Source organism: Crotalus tigris, unplaced genomic scaffold (genome assembly GCF_016545835.1).
Source record: "Crotalus tigris isolate CLP2741 ecotype Arizona unplaced genomic scaffold, ASM1654583v1 scf7180000021657.272288, whole genome shotgun sequence".
NCBI lineage: Eukaryota > Metazoa > Chordata > Lepidosauria > Squamata > Viperidae > Crotalus > Crotalus tigris.
Genome location: NW_024098616.1, coordinates 113,056 through 139,764, shown reverse-complemented (window position 1 = coordinate 139,764; position 26,709 = coordinate 113,056). Strand labels below are relative to the sequence as shown.

Sequence of the window (26,709 nt, the reverse complement as noted above, 5' to 3'; positions counted from 1 at the left end):
TACTGCAGGCAATTTTGGTCACCGTATCACAAAAAAGATGTTGAGAGTTTGGAAAAAATCCAGAGAAGAGCAACTGAGATGATCCAAGGCCTGGAGACTAAAATATATGAAGAACGGCTGCGGGACTTGGGTTTGGCTAGTCTAAAGAAAAGAAGAAATAGGGGAGACATGATAACAGTCTTCCAGTATCTGAGGGGCTGCCACAAAGAAGAAGGGGTCATGTTGTTCACCAAAGCACCAAAGGAAAGGACGAGAAACAATGGTTGGAAACTGATCAAGGAGAGAAGCAACCTGGAATTAAGGAAAAACTTCCTGACAGTGAGGACAATTAACCAGTGGAACAACCTGCCTCCAGAAATCGTGGATGCTCCTTCACTGGAGGTTTTTAAGAAGAGGCTGAACAATCACCTCTCTGAGATGGTATAGGTTCTACTGCTTGAGCAGGGGGCTGGACTAGAAGACCTCCAAGGTCCCTTCCAGCTCTATTCTATTCTATTCTATTCTATTCTATTCTATTCTATTCTATTCTATTCTATTCTATTCTATTCGTTTGTTTATTAAATTTATTTGTTGCCCATCCAGCTGTGGGACTATTTTAGGTGGCTTACAGCAGTAAAAATGATTTTAAAAAATGTAAACATAAAAATACAGATAGAACTTGACTTATGACCACAATTAAGCCCCAAAATTTCCGATGTTACATGAGACAATTGTTAAGTGTACTGTTCCCTCCGTCACAACGAGACCACTGGGCAAAAGGAAGCAACACTACAGGGTAGCCCTCAACTTACAACCGTTCATTTAGTGGCCGTTCAAAGTTACAACAGTACTAACAAAAGTGACTTAAGGACTGTTTTTCACACTTAACGACCGTTGTACCACCCCTATGGTCAAGTGATCAAAACTCAAGAGGCTTGGCAACTGCTTCATATTTACGACGGTCGCAGTGTCCCGGGGTCACGTGATCCCCTTTGGTGACCTTCCGACTGGCAAAGTCAACGGGGGAACGCCGGACTCGCTTAACGACTGTGTGACTGACTTAGCAGCAGCAGGGATTCACTTAACAGCTGCGGCAAGAAATGTCGTAAAAACGGGGCAAAATTCACTTAACAACTGTCTCGCTTAGCGACAGGAATTTGGAGCTCAGTTGTGGTCGTGATTCAAGGATTACCTGTGGTGACTTTTCCCTGAGCTCCCAGCAGTGAGTCCACTCAAAGATTTGCAAGCCTCCATTTGTGGAAGTCCAAATCCATGTGGTATGTGTGAATTGTCACCGGAGTGACCCCACTTCGATCTCTTTGGTAGTGCATTTGTGCGCTGTCTGTGCGAAAACCACCAAGAATAACAGAGTTGGAAGGGGACTTGGGGGTCATCTAGTCCAACCTCCTGCTCAAGCAAGAAGCTTAGTCTATACCAGGGGTAGGCAACCTGGGCTCTTTTATGACTCGTGGACTTCAACTCCCAGAATTCCTGAGCCAGCCACGCTGAGGGAAAGGGAAAGGTTTCCAAGCTGAGCCATGCTGCCTCAGGGATTCTGGGAGTTGAAGTCCCCGAGTCATGAGGGGGCCATAGTTCCCCCATTCTGGCTGAGGAATTCTGGGAGCTGAAGTCCACGAGTCATGAGGGGGCCATAGTTCCCCCATGCTGGCTGAGGAATTCTGGGAGTTGAAGTCCACGAGTCATGAAGGGGCCAGGTTCCCCCATGCTGGCTCAGGAATTCTGGGAGTTGAAGTCCACGAGTCATGAAGGGGCCTTAGTTCCCCTATGCTGGCTCAGGAATTCTGGGAGTTGAAGTCCGCAAGTCATAAAAGGGCCAAAGTTTCCCTCATGCTGCCTGAGGAATTCTGGGAGTTGAAGTCCACGAGTTATAAAAGAGCCAAGGTTACCTACCCCTGTTCTATTCTATACCATCCAGACAAATAGCTGTCCAGTCTCTCCTTAAAAACCTCCAGTGATGGAGCACCCACAACTTCTGGAGGCAAGTTTTTCAGAATAAGAATATAACTGAGTTGGAAGGGACCTTGGTGGTCATCTAGTCCAACCCCCTGCTCAGGCAGGAAACTCTATACCATTTCAGACAAATGGCTGTCCAGTCTCTTCTTAAAAACTTCCAATGTTGGAGCATTCACTGCTTCTGGAGGCAGGTTGTTCCACTGGTTAATTGTCCTGACTGTCAAGAAGTTTCTCCTTAGTTATAGGTTGCTTCTCTCCTTGCTTAGTTTCCATCCGTTGCTTCTTGTCCTGCCTTCAGGCGCTTTGGAGAACAGGTTGACCCCCTCTTTTTTGGGGTAGCCCCTCAGATACTACAACACTGCTATCCTGTCACCCCACAAGGCACACATCAAAAATGAAATTCACTTTGAGAGCGGGCAACTAAATTTCACTTTTGATGTGTGCCGTTGTGCCCACAGTAAAAAAAAATAAAGTGACAATAAAGGTATCTTATCTTATCTTAAACTGGACATGCCAGGAGGAACAGGGACACACCCCAATCGACCGACTGTCACTTTGACATTGTCCTCACCTTTCGTGAGATCGTAAAAATAACATCCGAACATCTAGTGGTTTGTGTGATTTGGTTCCTCCTTCTGCACACGGACACGGAGAGGCCTCGGTGCACACCTTCCTCGTAAAACGATTGGCAATCGCACTTTCTTGCACAACCTGCATATTGTGTTTTTCCGAGGACAAAAGCTGAACTATGGAGATGGAAGTTTACCACATTTGCAGATGGGGAAAATTTGGAAGTTTGCTCTGTTCTTTAAGAGAACTTTCCCAAAATTGAATCGGTACCTGCTGGGACTTCAACTCCCAGAAGTCTCCACTAGGAAAATATTACGGGTGGTTCTCGACTTACAACTACTCATTTAGCAACCATTGAAACTTACAAAAAAGGTACTTGTCTATGGAGATTCGAAGATCTCTAGTCACGATTGACCAAAAGCTGCTTTTTTTCAGGAAGCAACTAGACTTTCTTGTTTTTCTTTGAAGATATTTCACTTCTCATCCAAGAAGCTTCTTCAGCTCTGACTGGATGGTGGGGAAGGGAAGGATTTATACTCCTTGCAGAAAAACTGGTCATTTGCATTCTTTTAAAGGGTCGTTGAGGCCACTTGGAGGCTTAAATGTGTCCTCAGGGTCGCCTGAGTTGTGCAAATGGGTGATCTATCTATTTCCAGTCTACAACACAATCCTTTCAACAGTTCCAAGAAGACTCCACACCCACTTGCACCACTCAGGTGACCCTGAGGACACAGGTAAACCTCCAAGTGGCCTCAACAACTCTCTAAAAGGATGCAAATGACTGGTTTTTCTGCAAGGAGTATAAATCCTTCCATTTCCCTACCATCCGGTCAGAGCTGAAGAAGCTTCTTGGATGAGAAGCGAAGCGTCTTCAGAGAGAAACAAGGAAGTCCATTTGCCTCCTGAAAAAGCATCTTTGGGGAAATAAAGGTACTTATGACTGGTCCTCGTAGTTACAACTGTTGCAGCATCCACACGGTTACGTAATCAAAATTCAGACACTTGGCAATCACAATGTTTTTACGATGGTTGAGGCATCCCGGGGTTGTATGATTGTCCTTTGCGATGTTCCCAGCCGATTTCCCACAAGCCAAGTCCATGAAGGAAAGGGGATTCTCTTAATGACCATGTGATCCACTTAACAACTAGAATAATTTGTTTAATTTCTTCTTTTATTTCCTCTTTGACTTCTTCAGGTGTCGAGGGCTTTGTTTAACCACCACGGGAAAAAGGTTCGTAAAGTTGGCTGCGAGCCAGTTAACTGCAGCCTGGCTCAGCTATGGAAATTCTTGTATCAGATGTGGTTGTAAGTGGACGACTACTATATGCTATTCAAATTCTCCTTGTCAGGAAAGCTGACGGTCTCTTCCAATAACCATCCCAACCGAGTGCCTTGCAGATGAATTGACGGTTGGGGGTCCCCAGTGCATTGGCACCCCAACATCTGGAGGGCACCAAGTTGGAGAAAACTTTATCCGATGCCAAGGCTCGCCAGCTGAACTTTACACCTTTGTAAAGGTGGGCGGCAGAGCATGGCATGAAAACCAAAGCAGGTGTGTTTGCAGCACACTTTTGCTGATTTATTCCTGATTTATTCTACTCTTTACAGTTACCTATTAAGAGGGTACATGTCAACCAAAGGATCAGAGTGCTGCATAAATTTGCTGCATAAATTTGACCAGCAAATAAATCATTTTTTTTTTAAAGGGGGGATTCACCATTTTAAGCAGTTGAGTTGGACTCACAGCTTGGGGCGCATTTGAGAATTACCCTCAGGAATTCTGGGAGTTGAAGTCCATGAGTCATAAAAGAGCCAAGGTTGCCTACCCCTGGCCTAGTTCCTTTTCAGCTTTGATTACAAACTTCCTGCTTGCTGCCTTTTGTGCTAATCGATTCCTGTTTAGGATGGCTACAACTTTACTAATGAACTACCTAGAGCAGGGGTAGGTAACCTTGGCTCTTTTATGACTCCTGGACTTCAACTCCCAGAATTCCTGAGCCAGCATGGCTCAGCATGGAAACCTCTCTCTTTCCCCTCAGCATGGCTGGCTCAGGAATTCTGGGAGTTGAAGTCCACCGGTCATAAAAGAGCCAAGGTTGCCTATCCCTGACCTAGAGAAAGAAGATTTAGAGTGATAATTCGCAAATCTACCAAGTTAATATCATGAGGGCTAGAAAAACAGGGGGGGGGGTTGGTCTTTGTTCATACAGAAATGATTTCCCTTGTCAATGTTAATAGGAACATTTTTGCTAGTTCCTTGACTAGCTTGTTTATGGCTGGATTGTCAGTCTGAGTTGGTATTTCCTTGATTGGGGTGTTGTTTACTGCTGGATTGTTGATCTCCTGTTAACCCTGCTTATCTGTGTGTTCATTGCTGGCCGGAAGATGCTGTTCTCTTTTAGCTTCTTAAATGTGTCTTTTGAATGGTATGTCGACGTTGTTTCTCTCTCTGTGTCTGTTGATGGCAGATTTGTCTGAGTGCCAAACTTGCAGGAATTCGCTGGCATTTTGGCTTGCTCTAGGATGCTCACCGTTTCCTGACTGAAGCTATAGCAAGTTTCTATCACGTCTTCCGACTGCTACAGTAGTGGCCAAAATTGTGGAAACCTTTTAAAAGTGTATTTTTGAGGTTTGATGGCTAATAACACCACTTTTTTTTGAAGCAGTACCATAAAATTATATATCAATGGAAAGATATTTTAATCAAGAATGTAATGCAACGAAGTTTGTTCAATTATCTGTACTGTATTCTGTGGAAAGTTACAGCCAAATAACCAGAAAAAGGAAGCACCACTTGCTTAGGTTGATCTCAGGTAGCTTTCCTTCACCTGATGGTAGCCAATGAGCACGAGTGTTTACAGAGCCAACCGGGTGTCATCTTGTTTTGGCCATGAGCCAATTAGATCACAGTAGGATCCACTGATTGATGTCCTGTATTGAAGCCGAGAGGAGGACATTTGTCAAGGTGTTATGTGATCGCTATCAAGTGGGTTGGGGTTTTTTTGTGTGTTCTTTCATCTAATGCAGTGTTTCTCAACCTTGACCATTTTAAGGCATGTGAACTTCAACTCCCAGAATTCCACAGCCAGCATTGCTGGCTGTGGAATTCTGGGAGTTGAAGTCCACATGCCTTAAAATGGTCAAGGTTGAGAAACACTGATCTAGTGAGCTTGTAAAACGTAATAAAATTAAAGCAACGGTGCAAAGAGTTGACCGGTCGCCCAGAAAGCGACGTAAAATAGTATTATTAAGTGAACAAGGCCACAGTTATAAAGACAGTTATAAAAACTTAACCAAAGATGGCATTTCTACTGGACACTTTTCCCAAAAAGTTTCCACAATTTTAGCCACTACTGTCATTGATATTCATAGATCTGCCCAGCTAGTCTTCTGCCTGCTTGTCGTACATTGTGGCTGTTGCGGTCCTTACATTGCATGTTGTAGATCAGAGATCCACAACCTTCGGGGCACCAGGGACCAATTCCGTGGAGAAAGGTTTTTCCGTGGCCCAGAGGGTGCGTGGTTTTGGATGCTGCCTGCATCCCACGGATGGGGCTTGGCTTGTTTGGGTGGACCAGTTGCTGGCATGCCACGGCCCTGTACCGGTCCACGGCCCGTGGGTTGGGGACCCCTGTAGTACATGACTCCTGCATTTTCTTCTGGGGCTGCTTTTGGTTTACTTGGGTGTTTTTAGACAGCTTGAATTGGTTTGCTTGCAACGTGGTTATAATAGTCAGTTATTTCTGAGATGTTTTTGATATAGGGCAGCGTTAGCCTTTGTTATCTCTTTACTATTGGGGTTGTTATCCAACAACACACAGCTCTGATTCTATTCCTCACCTATCTGAGGCGGGGGTAGTGGGGGAGAGAATACCATATTGGTCAAATGTGTGTTTTGACTTCCAAGTAGCGAAAATATTTTTTTTCAGGCTATTTGCAAGGCTGATGAGAGCGGAAAAGGGAGAAGGGTAATTTGGATCAGTTTTAAGCTGGCAAACCAGAAAAATTGGGGCCGTTCCAGTTCTTTGCTCTTATTAACAGTAAATTTCTTCCTGTAGGATTTGGAAGGGGGGGTGCGGGAGATAGGAGACCCCCCCCTGTATGGACTGCGATCTTGGAAGATGGTTTATTTTGAACTTCGTTTGCATTGATTGTTTGACCTGTATTTCTTAGAAGAGGGTCAGCCGTTGTAATGGCATGGGGCAAAGACTTTGGGAGACTGACTAGAATAGAATAGAGCTGGGAGGGCCTTTGGAGGTCTTCTAGTCCAGCCCCCTGCTTGAGCAGGAGAACTTATACCTTTTCAGACAAGTCTCTTCTTAAAAACTTCCAGTGATGGAGCGCCCACGATTTCTAGTGGCAAGCTGTTCCACTGATTAATTGTCCTCCCTGTTAGGAAGTTTCTCCTTAATTCCAGGTTGCTTCTCTCCTTGATCAGTTTCCATCCGTTGTTTCTTGTCTTGCTTTCTGGTGCTTTGAAAAATAAGTTGATTCACCAGGAGACGGTGAGTTCTAGTCGTGCCTTAGGCATGAAAGCCAGCCTGGTGACTTTGAACCAATCACCAGGAGACGGTGAGTTCTAGTCCCGCCTTAGGCATGAAAGCCAGCCTGGTGACTTTGAACCAATCACCAGGAGACGGTGAGTTCTAGTCCCGCTTTAGGCATGAAAGTCAGCTGGGTGACTGAGCCAATCACCAGGAGACGGTGAGTTCTAGTCCCGCCTTAGGCATGAAAGCCAACTGGGTGACTTTGGCCCAATCACCAGGAGACGGTGAGTTCTAGTCCCGCCTTAGGCATGAAAGCCAACTGGGTGACTTTGGCCCAATCACCAGGAGATGGAGAGTTCTAGTCCCGCCTTAGGCATGAAAGCCAGCCTGGTGACTTTGAACCAATCACCAAGAGATGTGAGTTCTATTCCTGTCTTAGGCATGAAAGCCAACTGGGTGGCTTTGGGCCAATCACCAGGAGACGGTGAGTTCTAGTCCCGCCTTAGGCATGAAAGCCAGCTGGGTGACTTTGGGCCAATCACCAGGAGACGGAGAGTTCTAGTCCCGCCTTAGGCATGAAAGCCAGCTGGGTGACTTTGAGCCAATCACCAGGAGACGGTGAGTTCTAGTCCCGCCTTAGGCATGAAAGCCAGCCTGGTGACTTTGAGCCAGTTCCTCTCTCTAAGCCGAACTGACCTCACAGGGTTGTTGTTGTGGGGAAATCGAAGGAGGAAGGTGTGTTGTGGATATATTTGCCACTTTGAATGACTTGTAAAAATATTAACGGCGGGATACAAATAAATAAATAAACAAACACATTTAACAAATAAATAACTAAATCGCTAAACCTCTCCTGAGCAATAAATCCCCGGACGTGATTATTTTCTAGGTCAACCAGAGCTGCGGATTGAGGGAGCTTTGGGGAAGTCTGGGGCAGGAATGGGGTTCAAAGTCTGGATTTTTTCCGAGCTCAGAATGCCAAGAGTTATTCAGAGAACAAAGGGCACCTGGCGAGCGGCGTGAACTTTACTACAAAGTAGTCCTCAACCTACGACCAAAATTGAGCCCAAAACTTCTGTTGCTAAGCAAGATATTTGCTAAGTGAATTTGGCTCTCCTGGTGATTGGCCCAAAGTCACCCAGCTGGCTTTCATGCCTAAGGCGGGACTAGAACTCGCCGTCTCCTGGTGATTGGCCCAAAGTCACCCAGCTGGTTTTCATGCCTAAGGCGGGACTAGAACTCACCGTCTCCTGGTGATTGGCCCAAAGTCCCCCAACTGGCTTTTATGCCTAAGGCGGGACTAGAACTCACCGTCTCCTAGTGATTGGCCCAAAGTCACCCAGCTGGTTTTCATGCCTAAGGCGGGACTAGAACTCACCGTCTCCTGGTGATTGGCCCAAAGTCACCCCGCTGGCTTTTATGCCTAAGGCGGGACTAGAACTCACCGTCTCTTGGTGATTGGCCCAAGGTGACCAGCCGGCTTTCATGGCTAAGGCGGGACTAGAACTCACCATCTCCTGGTGATTGGCCCAAAGTCATCCAGCTTCCATGCCTAAGGTAGGATTAGAACTCAGAGTCGCCTGGTGTCTAGGCCAGCTCCTTAACCACTAGGCCAAACTGGCTTCATGCAAGGTGCAGGCACACAAGCCAGCCATGAACGCAACGTGCACATCCAAAACACACACCTCCTAAACAAACAACACTGGACCCCCTCCCGCAAAAAAAAAAATATTAAGGAGGACAAGAAAGACGGTAACCACGTTCAGGGTTTTAGGAGTCTGAAAGGAAAACATGCAATCTTGGGAAATTTTTCCAGCAAAGATTTTTTTTTCTTCCTTCTACGGCAGTGGTTCTCAACCTGTGGGTCGGGACCCCATTTGGGGTCGAGCGACCATTTCACGGGGGTCGCCAAACAATGCAGTCCGCCATTTTTTCCCCCTTTTCCTTATCTGTGCTACTCCCTTTTATTCTATTGGCTTTTGAAAGCCAATAGAATAGACTCTCTTGAATAGAGTCTCATTCTATTGGCTTTCCAAAGCCAATAGGAATTGTCCAGGCTGGCTCTGCCCTGCTGAGCCCGCCAAAAGTCCCATTCTGCAAACGGTGCTGCACCAGTTGAGTAGTCCTCGACTTACAACTGGTTGAGTAGTCCTCGACTTACGACCGGTTGGGGGTCGCGGCATTAAAAAGGTTGAGAACCACTGTTTTACGGCATCCCAATTGTGTGTCCAGAGAGGAAGGACGGCAAGTGGATCCCGGCAGGGACACAACAAGTGTCGAATTAGGCTATTTTGAGGCACCTCCGGCCCCTCTTGGGGGGGAGGGAAGCAGCAGGTGCAGTTTGCAAAGTCTGTCCGTTGTGGCTACACAAAGTTGGACTCAGCCCCCCCCTGCCCTGGTCACTTTCCAGAGAGGGATTAGATGCCCACATTCTACGTTTCAGGCGCCTGGTTTCTAGTTTCCTTTCTTCTGCTGTGATTTACGGCGACGGCTCGGAATGCCGGTCCAGGAGGTTATTTGGGGACACAGGAGGGGAAGGGAGGGGATTTGAGGACAAGGCAGGGGGTCACCGCCACCCCCTCCCCTCCTGGCCTCCCGTAGGGCCAGCGTCGGAGCTCTCAGGACACCCAGTGGCTTTTACACAGGAGTCGTCGCAAAATGAACTTCTTCACAGGCTTTAAATTCAACCTCCTTCCCCTCAACGTCCAGACCCGGCTGCAGGTAGCAGGAACAGCGTGACCAGAGTTGGAAGGGATCTTGGAGGTCATCTAGTCCAACCCGCTGCTCAAGCATGAGAAGAAGACTCTAGGCCAGACATATCAAACATAAAGGCCTGGGGTGAAGTGATTTCATGTGGCCCGCGAAGCCATCCTGGAAACAGTGAGGGAACGGCCCCCGCTGCCTTGGCCCTGGCTCAGGCCGGCCGGGAGCCAGTGTATAATTTTGTGGTGGCCATCTATGCTGAAACGCATTCAGTCTTAGCTCCACAAGGCCGTCCGGAAACAGCGAGGAACCAGCCCCTGCCGCATTGGTCCCCCCCCCCCCGGGTGCATGCTGGGGAGGGGTCCCCCTTTGTGGGGAATGAAGAAATGATCCATGCCTTGGCGCTTGCCCCGGTCCCCCCCCCCTCCTGCTAGAGACCCCCAGATCTGTCCCACTCCTGCCCAGGCCCCCACAAGCACCCTTGATGCGAACGATGTAGAGCTGGCCACGCCCACCCAGTAGGCCACACCCACTCCCTCCACGCCCACCCAGTAGGCCACACCCACCCTGGCCACACACACACACACAACGCCCCCCCCCCCGAGGGCAACCACAATGCTGATGCGGCCCTCAGTGAAATTGAGTTTGACACCCCTGCCCTAGGCCATTTCAGTCACTTGGCAACTGACTCATATTTGTGACGGTCGCAGCGTCCTGGGGGGGGGGGGCGGGGTCATGCAGTCCCCTTTGGTGGCCCTTTGGCCAGCAAAGTCGACGGGGGAAGCCGGATTCACTTAACTAACCAGGTTACAAAGATGTGTAAAATGCCGGAAAAGTCACTGAACAGCTGTCTTGCTTAGCAATGGCAATTTTGTGGGCCCAGTTCTGGTTATAAGCCGAGGACTCGACATATTTGCAAGCGGAGTTTGCAAGTTTTGACGTTTTCTGCAACCAGACGCAGTCCTTCCGGTACTGAAGGAGGCTGGGTACACAACAAAACCTTAAGCCTGGATTAAGGGAAATACAATGGCTGCCTTCACACAGAGGGCTGCTGTGGGCAGATCAAATGCCCCTTTTCATGAAGCTTAAGGAGATTCCTGAAACAGCTGCTGAGATGCTTAAAACATCACAAGACGTTGGCTGGGTTTCCGCAACGCCGGGACACACAAACTCGGTTAGGGGCCATAGAGTTAAACACAGTTACGGGGGATTGCCTGGCTTTCAATTAGCCTCTCTCAGACTTCTGTCTGTCTATCCGCCTGTCTGTCTATGTCCATCTCCATCTCTCTCTCTCTCTCCATCCCTCCCTCCCTCTATCATCTCTGTCTTCTATTTCTTTCTAATCTACCCACCCACCCATCCACCCACTTATCTATCTATCTATCTATCTATCTATCTATCTATCTATCTATCTATCTATCTATCTATCTATCTATCTATCTATCATCTATATCTATCTATCTATTTATATATCTATCATCTATCTTTCATCTATCTATCATTTATATCTATCTATATCTATCATCTATCTATCTCATCTATCTATCTATCTATCTATCATCTATTATCATCTATCATCTGTATCTATCTATCTATCTATCTATCATCTATTATCATCTATTATCATCTATCATCTGCATCTATGTATCTATCATCTATTTATCTATCATCTATATCTATATCTATCATCTCTATCTATCTATCTCTATCTTTCATCTATCTATCTTTCATCTATCTATCTCATCTATCTATCTATCTATCATCATCTATTATCATCTATCATCTATTATCATCTATCATCTATATCTTGGTGGTTAAATCACTGCCTAGTATGTAAACTGCCCAGGTTCGAATCCCATAAAGGGTGTGGCTAACTGACGAGAGCAGAATGAGCTCGAAATGGCCATCTTAGTCTCCCAATTTAATTCTTTAATTCTTTGTCAGAAAAAGAAATTTGGATATCTATCTATCTACATCTATCTATCTATCTATCTATCTATCTATCTATCTATCTATTATCTATCTCATCTATCTATCATCTATTTATCTATCATCTATTATCATCTATCATCTGTATCTATGTATCTATCTATCATCTATTTATCAACTGTATGTATGTATGTATGTATGTATGTATGTATGTATGTATCTATCTATCTATCTATCTATCTATCTATCTATCTATCTATCGCCTCCATCTCATGGTGAGACAGCCCTGGGTGGTTTGCAACATCATAAAAGCAGAGATAGAAATATTTAAACATTAAAATCAACGATTCAACTACAGAGTGTATTACAACCTACCCTAACATATTGTGTGAACCCAGCCATGGAGAACTTTCTCCATTCCCATCAGATTAAACTCATCTGCACCAGTTCCTTGGTCTATAAAATTAAATCTAGCATGACTTATTATTTTTCACTGTGTTTAAGCTGGATGCATTACACACCTCCTGCTAGTTTATCTTAGCCTGCTCCCTTAGATGCTTTATTAAAAACAGCTTGGCTTTCCCAGCTCTGCTGTTCCATAGGACGTTCTCTGCTCTCCTTAGTGCTCAGATCTCCAATAGGTTCTGCAAAGTCCATGGATTTTAGGGTTTGTGAGGTAACACTTGGGGTATTTAATAATAATACTAGAAAGAGTGCAGAGAAGAGCAACAAAGATGATTAGGGGACTGGAGGCTAAAACATAATAAGGAACGGTTGCTGGAATTGGGTATGTCCAGTTTAATGAAGAGATGGACGAGGGGGGACAGGATAGCTGCGTTCCAGTATCTCAGGGGCTGCCCCAAAGAAGAGGGAGTCAAGCTATTCTCCAAAGCGCCTGAAGGCAGGACAAGAAGCAACGGGTGGAAACTTATCAAGGAGAGAAGCAACCTAGAACTAAGGAGCAAATTCCTGACAGTTAGAACAATTAACCAGTGGAACAACCTGCCTCCAGAAACGGTGAATGCTCCAATACTGGAGGTCTTTAAGAAGAGACTGGACAGCCATTTGTCCGAAATGGTATAGGGCAGTGGTTCTCAACCTGTGGGTCGGGACCCCATTTGGGGTCGAACGACCATTTCACGGGGGCCCTAAACAATGCAGTCCGCCATTTTTTCCCCCTTTTCCTTAGCTGTGCTACTCCCTTTTATTCTATTGGCTTTTGAAAGCCAATAGAATAGACTCTCTTGAATAGAGTCTAATTCTATTGGCTTTCAAAAGCCAATAGGAATTGTCCAGGCTGTCTCTGCCCTGCTGAGCCCGCCAAAAGTCCCATTCTGCAAACGGTACTGCACCAGTTGAGTAGTCCTCGACTTACGACCGGTTGAATAGTCCTCGACTTACGACCGGTTGGGGGTCGCGGCATTAAAAAGGTTGAGAACCACTGGTACAGGGTTTCCTGCCTGAGCAGGGGGTTGGACTAGAAGACCTCCAGGGTCCCTTCAAACTTGATGATGATGATGATGATGGAAGGGACTTTGGGCCAATCCCCAGGAGACGGCGAGTTCTAGTCCCACCTTAGCCCTGAAAGCCAGCCAGGTGACTTTGGGCCAGTTCCTTTCAGCCCAACCTACCTCACAGGCTTGTTGTTGTGGGGACCATAGGAGGGGGGAAGAATATTCGCTATGCTCGTTACATTAAGTTACTTGTAAAGTAATAAAAGCAGGATTTTAAAAAAAAATCAACCTTACTCAAGTAAACAGAGAAAAGCTTAGACATGTGATCTTGGTTATAAATGAAGAAATGTGTTTCCCCCCACACACACACACACAAATAGCTGATTGGGAACCTGAGGCATCAGCGGGCGAACCTAATAACCTCTAGGCATTTTTCAACTCCGCTATCCTTCCTACAAGTTTCCGTTCCAGCCTGCAGGGGTTTAACCTTCCTTGCCTTGGGCTACTACCTCCGTCATTTCAAGCTGGCCAAAATTGCAAAAATCTTGCTCTGCAGACAGGCAGCCCTCGGCTTTAAAGCGGAGGAGTATTCTCCAGTTGGGTGGATCTTACAGCCACTCTGATTCATAACTGATCCCTCCCTTCCTCTTGCAATCGGCTGTGAGTAACTTGCAGTTCATTTTCCTTACATCACTCTTTGCTCCCTTTTCGTAAGTTGGCGTTTCAAACATTCTTTGAAAAAGCGACCGGTTAGTCATCTCGAAGCATCGGCCTGTAACGGCTCGGAAACTGCACCAAGATTAACTCGGATTTACCGATTCATCTTGTGCCCAAATTTCTGCATGCCACCCCACGCGTGGTCCTCGACATACGACCACCGTGGAGTCCAAAGTTTCTTTCCCTAAGCAAGGCAGTTGTTAAACGAGGGGCGCAATTTTACGAGCTTCCTTCCCGCGGTTAAGTGAATCTTAACCGCGGTATAATATAATATAAGCGGTAGATAAGTCTCATAAATAAATAAATAAATCGACACGGTTGTTCAGTTAGTGACACGGTTGTTAAGTTAGGAACACGGTTGCTAAGTGAATCCAGCTTCCGCGTTGGCTTTGGCTTGCCAAAAGATCGCAAAAGGGGATCGCCTGACCCCTGGAGGCTGCGACTGTCATAAATACGGGTCCGTTGCCAAGCGTCCGAATCTTGATCACATGACCGCTGGGATGCTGCGAGGGTCGTAAGTGTGTAAAACTGGTTGTAAGTCCCTTTTTTCAGTGCCGTTGTGATTTTGAACTAAGCTGGTTGTAAGTCGAGGACTCTGTTTTCCTCCAAACTTTGAAGCGCTTGAAAATAAATTGGAATATGTGTTGGCTTCCAAGTTGGGAGAATGGCAAAAAAAAAAAAAACGTGGAAGGATTTGGTCTTCCCAAGCCGAACTGGAACAAGGGAGAAAAAAAGAACATTTCTTGAGAGAAGCAACCTAGATCTAAGGAGGAATTTCCTGACAGAATAATTAACCAGTGGAACAACTTGCCACCAGACGTTATGCGTGCTTCATCACTGGAGGTTTTCAAGAAGACACTGGACAGACATTTGTCTGAAATGGTATAGGGTTTCCTGCCTGAGCAGGGGGTTGGACTAGATGACCTCCAAGATCCCTTCCAACTCTGTTATTCTGTATTCTGCTTTTATCTATAAATTCCCTGGCAGACGGAAATCTAGCAGGTTACAGGGCTGGGCTGGATTTTTCCTCCCTCGTCTGGGTGGCTTCTATTTAAGGAGAGGCCGAGGGGAGAGGTGCTCTCTTCAAAAAAAGGGAACATGTTTGAACATCGTACGCTTAATACAGTTTACGCGGCACAATCCGTTCTGCCGGATCATCAGTTTTCTAAACCCTTCACACCCATCTTCCCTTCGGGTACTTGAGAGATGCAAACACCGGGCCAGGGGTAGGCAACCTGGGCTCTTTTATGACTCGTGGACTTCAACTCCCAGAATTCCTGAGCCAGCCATGCTGAGGGGAAAGGGAGAGGTTTCCAAGCTGAGCCATGCTGGCTGAGGAATTCTGGGAGTTGAAGTCCACCAGTCATGAAGGGACCATAGTTCCCCCATGCTGGCTGAGGAATTCTGGGAGTTGAAGTCCACAAGTCATGGCCATAGTTTCCCCCATGTTGGCTGAGGAATTCTGGGAATTGAAGTCTGCGAGTCATGAAGGGGCCATAGTTTCCCCCATGTTGGCTGAGGAATTCTGGGAGTTGAAGTCCGCGAGTCATGAAGGGACCATAGTTCTCCCATGCTGGCTCAGGAATTCTGGGAGTTGAAGTCCACCAGTCATGAAGGGACCATAGTTCCCCCATGCTGGCTGAGGAATTCTGGGAGATGAAGTCCACAAGTCATGGCCACAGTTTCCCCCATGTTGGCTGAGGAATTCTGGAAGTTGAAGTCTGCGAGTCATGAAGGGGCCATAGTTCCCCCATGCTGGCTCAGGAATTCTGGGAGTTGAAGTCCACGAGTCATAAAAGAACCAAGGTTGCCTATCCCTGCACCAGGCCATCAAAGAACCCAGCGTTGACACTACAGGTTGTCCTCAACGTATGACCACCGTTGGGTGCAGAATGTCCGTTGCTAAGCAAGGCAATTGTTAAGTAAGCCATGCTCAATTTTATGACATTTTTGCCACGGTTATTAATCAAATCACTGCCACAGTTAAGGAATTCGTGCAGTTGTTAGGAGAACTTGGCTTCCCCCATTGGTTTTGCTGATCAGAAGCCAGCTGGGAAGATCACCATGTGGACATCACAGGGTCCCGGGAAAGTGCGACCATCACAAACACGTGCTGCTTGCCCAGCATTCAAATTGTGGCTGTGGGGGAATGCTGGGAAATTCTGGGAGTTGAAGTCCGCCCAGTTTAAACCAAAGGTGCTTTTTTTTTCAGGAGGCAACTGGACTTTCTTGTTTTTCTTTGAAGATGTTTCGCTTCTCATCCCAGAAGCTTCTTCAGCTCTGACTGAATGGTGGAGGATAGAAGGATTTATACTCTTTGCAGAAAAACTGGTCATTTGCCTTCTTTTAGAGAGGAGCCCACTTGGAGATTTACCTGTGTCACCTGAGTGGTGCAAATGGGTGGTCTATATATCACCAATCAACAACACAGTCCTTTCAGCAGTTCCAAGAAGGCTCCACACCTATTTGCACCACTCAGGTGATCCTGAGGACACAGACAAACCTCCAGGTGGTCTCAATGACCCTCCTAAAACAGTGTTTCTCAACCTTGACAATTTTAAGGCATGTGGACTTCAATGCTGGCTGTAGAATTCTGGGAGTTGAAGTCCACATGCCTTAAAATTGTCAAGGTTGAGAAACACTGCTCTAAAAGAATGCAAATGACCAGCTGTCTACAAGGAATATAAATATAAACAACATCATCCATCTCCAGTCTACAACACAGTCTTTTCAGCAGTTCCAGGAAGGCTCCACACACCCATTTGCACCACTCAGGGTGATCCAGAGGACACAGACAAACCTCCAAGTGGCCTCAACGACCCTCTAGAAGAATGCAAATGACCAGTTTTTCTGCAAGGAGTATAAATCCTTCCATCTTCCACCATCCAGTCAGAACTGAAGAAGCTTCCTGGATGAGAAGCAAAACGTCTTCAAAGAACAACAAGAAAGTCCAGTTCCCTCCTGAAAAAGCATCTTTGGGACAACCAGGATCTGGAATGACGGAGAATCTCCATAAAGACCCAACTTAAAATTATCAAGGCTGAGAAACACACTTCTTCCGTTTGAAACTGCTTGCAACGGATCAGCGAGAAGCAATGCAAGTCAGAAGCTCGTCCTGCAGGCCTGGGTCCTGGTGAAAGGTGAGAATTCCTAGTTCCAAAGAACGGTTGTCATTGTTTATTCCAGAGCTATTGTTCCGGAGGGGTGACCCATCGGACGTCAGTCAAGGCAGAAAAAACAGGTGGATCAAAAAACGGCTCATGTATGCATCCTAATTTACAACCCAAATGTTGGAGATGTGGTACTTTGGATGCCACTAATTTTCATATATGGTGGACTTGTAGAAATATAAAAGCCTTTTGGATTAAGATTTGGTGGAACATTCAACAGATTTTTAAGAGAAAGAGAAAGTTTACCCCATAATTATTTTTATTGGGTGTTATTACAGATTGTGATGCTAAAGAAATTAATCTGATGTTGAATTTGATAACAGCTGCAAGGTTATTAGTAGGGCAATATTGGAAGAGGGATTCCTTGCCTACTATAGAAGAATGAACTCTTAAAGTGTCAAATTTAGCAGAAATGGCTAAGATTTCTGCTTACTTGAAGGATCACTCACAAGAAAGATACATTTCGGTCTGGAGAAGATGGATAAATTATATTCAGAATAAGTATGGGACTAAAAAGTTTCATTTAGCCTATGAGTGAATTTTAGAGTATTATCATGATATTATTATTATATTTAGTATCAGTATTGTTTAATTATTTGGGGACTGTATTGTTTAATAATTAGGATATTAATTTGTTTATGTTCTCATTATTATTATGTTTACTTTTAATTTGTTTATATTTATGTTAAAGGGGAGTTAAAGTGCATTATGGACTTGGTTATTTATATAGTTGGTTAATGTTAGTTAGATTATGATTATCATATTTGTAACCCTGTACTTGGGGGAAAAAAATTAAGGAGAAGCATACAGTAGTCCTCGGCTTAACGGCCACAATTTGAGCCCGAAGTTCTATTAAAAGCGGGACGCTTGTTAAGGGAGTTGTGTCCAATTTGACGATGTTTTTGCCACGATGGTTAAGCAAAGTTCTAGTCTTGCCTTAGGCACGAAAGACGGATGGGAGACTTTGGGCCAATGATCAGGAGGCAGTGAATTCTAATCCCGCCTTCGGCATGAAAGCCAGCTAGGTGACTCTGGATCAATCACCAGGACATGGTGAGTTCTAGTCCCGCCTTAGGCATGAAAGCCAGCTGGATGACTTTGGGCCAATCACCAGGAGACGGTGAGTTCTAGTCCCGCCTTAGGCATGAAAGCCAGCTGGGTGACTTTGGACCAATTACCAGGAGATGGGCTGGGTTGGGTTGACCAATCACTAGGAGGTTTTGAGTTCTAGTTCAGCCTTAGGCATGCAAGCTAGCTGGGTGATTTGGGGCCAGTCCCTAGGAGATGGGGAGTTTTAGTGCACCCTTAGGCATGAAAGCCAACTGGGTGACAATCACTAGGAGACGGTGAATTCTAGTCCTGCCTTAAGCATGAAAGCCAGCTGGGTTGACCCACCACTAGGAAGTTGTGAGTTCTAGTTCCGCCTTAGGCACAAAAACCAGCTAGGGGACTTTGGGCCAATCACCAGGAGACAGTGAATTCTAGTCCCGCCTTAGGCACATAAACTGGCTTGGTCACTTTGGGCCAATCACTAAAAGATGGTGAGTTTTAGTCCTGCCTTAGCCATGAAAGCCAGCTGGAGGACTTTGGGCCAATCACCAGCAGACCGCGAGTTCCTGAATTCCTCAACCAGCCTGTGTGGACTTCAACTCCCAGAATTCCCCAGCCTGAATGCAAAATTGAAGTCCCCAGATCTTAAAGCTGCTGAGATGGAGAAACACCGCTGTAGATCTGGCAGGAATGGATTCAGGTTATAGAAAAGCAAATCCTGATGAAGTCTTAGAAAAATTTGCTCCACATTAAAAAAAAAAAAAAAAAAAACACTTTGAGAGTGGAATCCTATGATCTAGGAGGTGGGAGCCTCCTCTTTGTTGCATTTATTCAAGGGGAAGCTGGCTATCCTCTGTCTGGGATAATTCAATGTGGATTCCTGCCCTGAGAAAAAAGGGGGTCAGACTAGATGACCTCAAGGATTTTAAAAAAATAAAAAATAAAATAGATGATTAAAGCAGCTCTTCCAATTCTAGAAGCCAGTTCAAAAAAGCGATTAACTGACTTCTCTGGGATACAGCAGGCATATTTACACACAGTGGAAGCTAGTATCACCACGCCATATATATCTGTATAGGGAAGCCTTGGGCTTTGGGAGTTTGCTGTCTCTTTTAGGTGTGTTGATTGATTGGAATTGGAGTCCTGTGACCATGACGGTCCTCGAGTTTGCAAGAAACGATTTAAGTTCCCGTTAATTCCCCCTTTTTTGCACAACATCCTGCTCATTTACTGCTTTCTTCAGAAACCAACGGTAATGCACAGAACGCCTGAGAAAGATATCTAGGTTAATTTCCACCCTTTCCGTTCATATTTAATCACCATAATGCTTTATGTGTTCATTTCCGTCTAATGAGGTGCCCAGAGTCGCTAGGTAGCGAGATGAAGGGCCTATAAATTTAATAAATAAATAAAAATACCTTTCACGTAATCAAAACAATCACATCTGCCTAGGCCAGGTGCTTGAGAAGGACTTGATAAATGGACAAAAGACAAAATCCAGTCTAAATAATCTGGCTGACCACGTGACAAACTAATATATATGTATGTATGTATATGTATATGTATATGTATATATTTGTTTTCTGAGGTTTTCACGGGTGTTTGTATGTAGGTCTTTGGTTATTCGGGTTTTCTCCCGCGTAAAATTGGAAGTGTCTTGGCAACGTTTCAACGAAGTCCCATTTGTCATCTTCAGGCTGGTGTTTTCAGCTTCGTGCTTCTAGGAGCAATGAAGCCGAAAGCACCAGCCTGAAGATGACGAATGGGACTTCATCGAAACGTCGCCAAGACACTTCCAATTTTATGCGGGAGAAAACCCAAATAACCAAAGATAGATAGATAGATAGATAGATAGATAGATAGATAGATAGATAGATGTAGATAGATAGATAGATATAGTTTAATGAAGAGAAGGACGAGGGGGGACATGATAGCAGTGTTCCAGTATCTCAGGGGCTGCCACAAAGAAGAGGGAGTCAAGCTTTTCTCCAAAGCCCCTGAAGGCAGGACGAGAAGCAACGGATGGAAACTAACCAAGGAGAGAAGCAACCTGGAACTAAGGAGAAAGTTCCTGACAATTAACCAGTGGAACAACCTGCCTCCAGAAGTGGTGAATGCTCCAACACTGGAAGTTTTTAAGAAGAGACTGGATGGCCATTTGTCCGAAATAGTATAGGGTTTCCTGCCTGAGCAGGGGGTTGGACTAGATGACCTCCAAGATCCCTTCCAACTTTATTATTATTATTATTTTCTAAAAAAAACCCAACAACTTTGCTTTGGGCCATTCTAGCATTGCATCAAGGGAGATTTCACCCCACGTGGAAATAAAATGCAGGCAAAAGTTTGTTTGGATCTGCCTGTTTTGCAACATTGCAGCCCGTGTGCGTGTTGGGGTGTCAAAAAGCTGAATCCATGGAGTTGTACCGAATTGTTTGGGAGGGATCAGATGGCCAAACCATCAAAATATTTCGTTTTTCCAAAGTGCTAAAATAGATGACCATTAGGGGTCACCAAAGAGTTGAGATTTTCTGTGTGTCTCTTTACCGCCATCTTGAGGACATCTGGATATTGCAGCTTCCATGTTTTTTCCATATTTTCCATATTTTTTCTTTTAACTTTATATAGCAGTGGTTTTAATGCCGTGACCCCCAACCGGTCATAAGTCGAGGACTACTCAACTGGTGCAGCACCGTTTGCAGAATGGGACTTTTGGCGGGCTCAGCAGGGCAGAGACAGGCTGGACAATTCCTATTGGCTTTTGAAAGCCAATAGAATTAGACTCTATTCAAGAGAGTCTATTCTATTGGCTTTCAAAAGCCAATAGAATAAAAGGGAGTAGCACAGCTAAGGAAAAGGGGAAAAAAATGGCAGACTGCGTTGTTTGGAGACCCCCGTGAAATGGTCGTTCGACCCCAAATGGGGTCCCGACCCACAGGTTGAGAACCACTGTTATATAGGCTCAGCAACATGGACTCTTAATTGTTCGGAAAATTCAACTTCGGTGTGCTACTTTTGCAGAGCAAGTCCTCTCTCCTTTGAAACAGGAACAGACCACTTTGCTATCCCAGAGCCTCCTTAATATCATTCCCCCCCCCCCCATTAAAGCACTGATTCTCAAACTTGGCAACTTGAAGATGGGGGGGGGGAGGACTTCAACTCCCAGAATGGCTGGCTGAGGAATTCTGGGAGTTGAAGTCCACCTATCATCAAGCTGCCAACGTTGAGAAACACTGCACTAAAACTTTCAAAATGCAAAACGCTGTCGGTAAAGTTCTTACATTTTGGTTACGTGATTCAAAGGATCACCCACTACTTCCTGGGATCTCAGTGACTGCATCCTGTTCAAACACGCTTGCAAATTTCCGTGTGTGGATGCTAAGCTCCTAAACCGTTGGTACCATGTTAAGCAAACAGACCAATTAAATCTAAATTTAAACAGTCAGAGAGGGCAGGGATGCAGTCCCTGTCACCCCGTAACGATGCAACCTTCACACCACTGAGAAACTCTTTGGTGTGTGTGTGTGTGTGTGTGTGTGTGTGTGTTTGTGTGCTACATCTGGGGTGTTACCAAATGTTGTATGAATATTACTTTGGGTTCTGCCTAGGCTCCAATCGCTCAAAAAGGCTTTGCCTAATTGTTTGTTATTTATTCATTTATTATTATCATTATAGTAAATATTTTGTTATAGTCATTTATAATAAATAGACCTAGAAGACTAGAAGATCTGCAAGGTCCTTCCAAATCTGTTGTTCTATTCTATTCTGTTCTGTTCTGTTCTGTTCTATAACTATTCTATTCTATTCTATTCTTGTTCTTATTCTATTCCTTATTCTATAGCTATTCTATTATTCTATTCTATTCTGTTCTGTTCTGTTCTATAACTATTCTATTCTATTCTATTCTATTCTATTCTATTCTATAACTGTTCTATTCTATTCTATAGCTATTCTATTGTATAGCTATTCTATTCTATTCTTTTATTCTGTTCTGTTCTATTCTATTGTTGTTGCTGTTGTTAGTTGTGAAGTCATGTCCGACCCATCGTGACCCCATGGACCACGTTCCTCCAGGCCTTCCTGTCCTCTACCATCTTCTGGAGTCCACTTAAGCTCACACCTCCTGCTTCAGTGACTCCATCCAGCCACCTCCTTCTCTGTCGTCCCCTTCTTCTCTTGCCCTCCATCTTCCCCAGCATCAGGCTCTTCTCCAGTGAGTCCTTCCTTCTCATTAGGTGGCCAAAGGACTTGAGTTTCAACTTCAGGATCTGTCCTTCTAAAGAGCAGTCGGGGTTGATCTCTTCTAGGACTGACCGGTTTGAACGCCTTGCAGTCCAGGGGACTCGCAGGAGTCTTCTCCAGCACCAGAGTTCAAAGGCCTCCATGCTTTGGCGCTCAGCCTTTCTTATGGTCCAACTTTCACAGCCTTACATTGCAACTGGGAAAACCATGGCCTGGACTATACGTACTTTTGTTGGCAGGGTGATGTCTCTACTTTTTAGTATGCTGTCTAGATTTGCCATAGCTTTCCTCCCCAGGAGCAAGCGTCTTTTAATTTCTTGGCTGCAGTCCCCATCTGAGGTGATCTTGGAGCCCAGAAAAATAAAATCTGTCACTACTCCATTTCTTCCCCATCTATTTGCCAGGAATTGAGAGGGCCGGATGCCATGATTTTGGTTTTCTTAATGTTGAGTTTCAAGCCAACTTTTGCACTCTCCTTCTTCACCCGCATCAAGAGGCTCTTTAGTTCCTCTTCACTTTCTGCCATTAGAGTGGTATCATCTGCATATCTTAGGTTGTTGATATTTTTTTCTCCAGGCAATCTTAATTCCAACTTTTGATTCATCTAGCCCTGCCTTTCACATGATGTGCTCTGCATATAAGTTAAATAAGTTCTATTCTATTCTATTCTATTCTGTTCTGTTCTGTTCTGTTCTGTTCTGTTCTGTTCTGTTCCGTTCCGTTCCGTTCCATTCCATTCTATTTTTCTCCCATGGATCTCAGTGTGTCTGTTTCAGAATTTTACAAGCTGGTGCTATTCAGTCCTTTGGCTTTTACTGTTCATGGGGATTATGGGTAAAGTGATGAAACTCAAAACCATCTGAATGATGCCGGGCAGGAGAAGCGGCTTAATTTAGTTAGGACTAATATTAGATTTCGCTCATTGAAATATTCGGCTATTGAAGCCTTCAGCCAACCTGCCAGCCAACAGTTAGATATTGAATGGAGATTTCCGTGAAAACAACCAACTCCCCAAATAATTATAAATACCCATCATTAGAATACTATTAAAAATGCTTTGAAAATTGGGGAGGGGGGTGTTTCTTAAAATTGTCCAGGAAAACGGAATATTCTTAAAATTCTAGGAGTTGAATTCTACACGTCTTCAAGTTGCCAAGTTTGAAAAATGCCACTCTAAACGTTTTGAAGAACAAGAAATGGGTCGTAATTTTTTTTTCAGATTAACTTTTCTCTCATATATATGTACATACACACACACACACACACACACACACACACACACATATAAAAGCAGTAATTCTAAAGTAATTCTCAGGGAATCTTCGATGTGTAACCACAACTGAGCCCAAATTTCTGTGGATAAGCGAAACAGTTATTAAGTGGATTTTGTCCCACTTTACAGCCTGTTTTGCCCCAATTTTTAAGGGAATCACTGCAGTTAATTTAGTCACATGGTTGTTAAGTGAATCTGGCTTCAGAAGGTTAGAAAATCGCACAAAAGGGGATCACATGACCCCGGAACACTGCAACCGTCATAAGTACATGACAGTTGCCAAGCCTCTGAATTTCGATCAAATGACCAGGGGGATGCTACAACGGTCGCAAGTGTGGAAAACGGTCATAAGTCATATAACTGTCGTAAGTCACATCCTAACAAAGATAATTAGGGGCCTGGAGCCGAAACCATATGAAGAACAGTTGCAGGAACTGGGAAAGTCTAATCTAATGAAGAGGAGGACGAGGGGGGGGGGACATGATAGCAGAGTTCCAGTATCTCAGGGGCTGCCCCAAAGAAGAGGGAGTCAAGCTCTTCTCCAAGGCACCTGAAGGCAGAAGAAGAAGCAACGGATGAAAACCCATCAAGGAGAGAAGCAACCTAGAACTAAGGAGAAACTTCCTGACAGTCAGAACAATTAACCAGTGGAACCACCTGCCTCCAGAAGCTGTGAATGTTCCAACACTGGAAGTTTTTAAAAAGAGACTGGACAGCCGAAATGGTATAGGGTTTCCTGCCTGAGCAGGGGGTTGGACTAGATGACCTCCAAGCTCCCTTCCAACTCTTCTGCGATTCTGTTATTGGAATTGTAGTCTCGAGGCCATGTTGAAATGTCGCCCTGGTAGCATTTATTTTAGAGACCTTTGCGATGCTTATATCATAGATCAACATTGGGCAGGTCCCAACCTATTTAAAGTCCGAGGTGAGAAAATGGTATCTAAAAATAGTACGAGGGGGGTGGGGGGGTGAGTGGGAAGCAGGGAAGAGGGGAGTGATCAAAAAACTCGGGGAGGTAACCTTCCATAACCTGGAACCAAAAAAAAAAAAAGCAGGGAAAAAAATCTAGAACAGATAATAGAATAGAAGAATGGCGGAGTTGGAAGGGACCTTGGGAGGTCTTCTAGTCCAACCCCCTATACTATTTCAGACCAACAGCAGTTCAAGCTTTTCTTGAACACTTCCAGGGATGAAGCACCCCCAACAGAAAAACAAACAACAGAATAACAGAGTTGGAAGGGGTCTTGGAGGTCTTCTAGTCCAACCCCCTATAGGGTATTCTGTTTGAGCACGGGGTTGGACTAGAAGATCTCCAAGGTCCCTTCCAACTCTGCTCTTCTATTTTGCTCTTATTCTGAATGGACGTTATCCATACGGGAAGAGTGGATGGAGAAGAAGGGGGGAGGGAGCAAAATTGACAGCTCTGATTAGGGAAAAGATGTGGTTTAAATTGGATGCTGATTGGAAGGTTTTTTGGGACTTTTTTGCATGAAACAGGAAAAAAAATACAACGCGGAATGAAGATATGTGGGTTTGATGATTAGAAAGCAGAGTAGATTAAAGAAAAAATGAAAGTTATATAGCAAGCCATAGAGCAAGTGTTTACATTTGTATTTTTGTCTTTTGTTCTGCACTTTTGGTTGCTTTCTTTCCTTCCTTCCTTCAGCACTCTCTTTCTCCTCCCTTCCCTTCTTTCTTTCTTTCCTTCCTTTCTTCTACCTCCCTCTCTCCTTCCTTCCTTTGTTCTTTCCTTTGTTTTCTTCCTTCTCCCCTTCCTTTTTTTCTTCCTTCCACCTCTCTCCTTACTTTCCTTTCTGTCATTCCTTCTTTTTTCTCTTTCTTTCTTCTCTTCCTTCCCCTTCTCCTTCCTTCTTTCCTTTGTTCCTTCTTCTCTCTCCCTCTCCCCCTTTCTTTCTTTCTCTCTTTCTCTGCCTTCTTCTTTCTTTCTTTCTCTCTGCTTTTCTTTCTTTCTTTCCTTCCACCTCTCTCCTTCCTTACTTTTTTCTGTCATTCCTTCTTTCTTCTCTTCCTTTCCCCTTCTCCTTCCTTCTTTCCTTTGTTCCTTCTTCTCTCTCCCTCTCCCCCTTTCTTTCTTTCTCTCTTTCTCTGCCTTCTTTCTCTTTCTTTCTCTTTACCTTTTCTTTCTTTCTTTCCTTCCACCTCTCTCCTTCCTTACTTTCCTGTCATTCCTTCTTTCTTCTCTTCCTTTCCCCTTCTCCTTCCTTCTTTCCTTTGTTCCTTCCTTCTTCTCTCTTCCTCTCTTCCTTTCTCTTTTTTCTCTTTCTTTCCTTCTTCCTTTTTCTTTCTCTCCTCTTTCTGCCTTCTTTCTTTCTCTTTGCCTTCTTTCTTTCTTCCTTCCTCTTTCTCCCCCTCTCCTCTTTCTTTCTTTCTTTCTTTCTTTCTTTCTTTCTTTCTTTCTTTCTTTCTTTCTTTCTCTCTCTCTTTCTTTCCTTTCCTTTCCCCCTTCCCCCTTTCCCTTCCTTTAAACATCAGCTCCCGCGAATCGTCATCCTCCTTGTCTGAAACTTTAATAAAGCCTATTATAAAGGAAGCCCCACTGCCCGAGTGTGCCGGAATGCGCCCACAGGGCAATCTGAACCACGTCGCGCCCGATTTGGTTCAGCAATCTGTACACACAGAACCCGTGTTTCCACACACACCCCCCCCCACCCCACTTCCAATGCAACCCGGAGTTCACTTACCCTTCCAGGATTCCCCCGCTGCCTCTCATGGGTCCCGGCTCCCTTTGGGGTCCATCCTCAGCCGCCCCCCCAAGCAGGCTGTCTTCATTTCCCTCCTCTGGACGCTCCCGGTTCCCTTCTCGTGATGTTGCTCCAGCCCAGCCCGCCTGGGAACAGCCGCCTCCACCGCAACAGCGGTGGTGAAAGAGGAGAAGAAGAGGAAGAGGGAGGCGTGCCCAAGGGGTGCCTGCCTGGGCCAACCCTGGCCTGGATGGCAGAGGGAGGGAGGGAGGGAGGGCACGGCTTCGCAACGCCGCAGCCAAGCCTGCACAAAACTTTGGGCAAGTTTTAACCCTTGGCCAGACAAAGGGACACCGTCCTCCCGTGAAGGACAAAAAGCGGCTCCTCGCTGCCCCCAGGTGGCCGAGGCCTGAATCGACTCTCTGGGTCAAGGCTTCGCGACGTTGGGCAGGGTGAAACGG

General features: G+C 45.2%; 1 protein-coding gene across 2 annotated transcripts in view; it reads right to left on the bottom strand.

Moving 5' to 3' along the window:
- The window catches only part of LOC120296885 (P2Y purinoceptor 2-like), a 43,953-nt gene extending 17,518 nt beyond the window's left edge, over window positions 1-26,435 (bottom strand). Inside the window, exons 1-2 of one of the 2 annotated variants that reach the window (XR_005553606.1) lie at window positions 26,249-26,435; window positions 13,193-14,527 (exon numbers count right to left, since the gene is read on the bottom strand). The gene's annotated coding sequence lies outside the window, so the exon portion shown is untranslated. Of the gene's footprint in view, window positions 1-13,192; window positions 14,528-26,248 lie in introns of those variants that run through there. The other variant, XM_039318922.1, reaches the window with a different exon arrangement.
- Window positions 26,436-26,709: the final 274 nt, after the last annotated feature.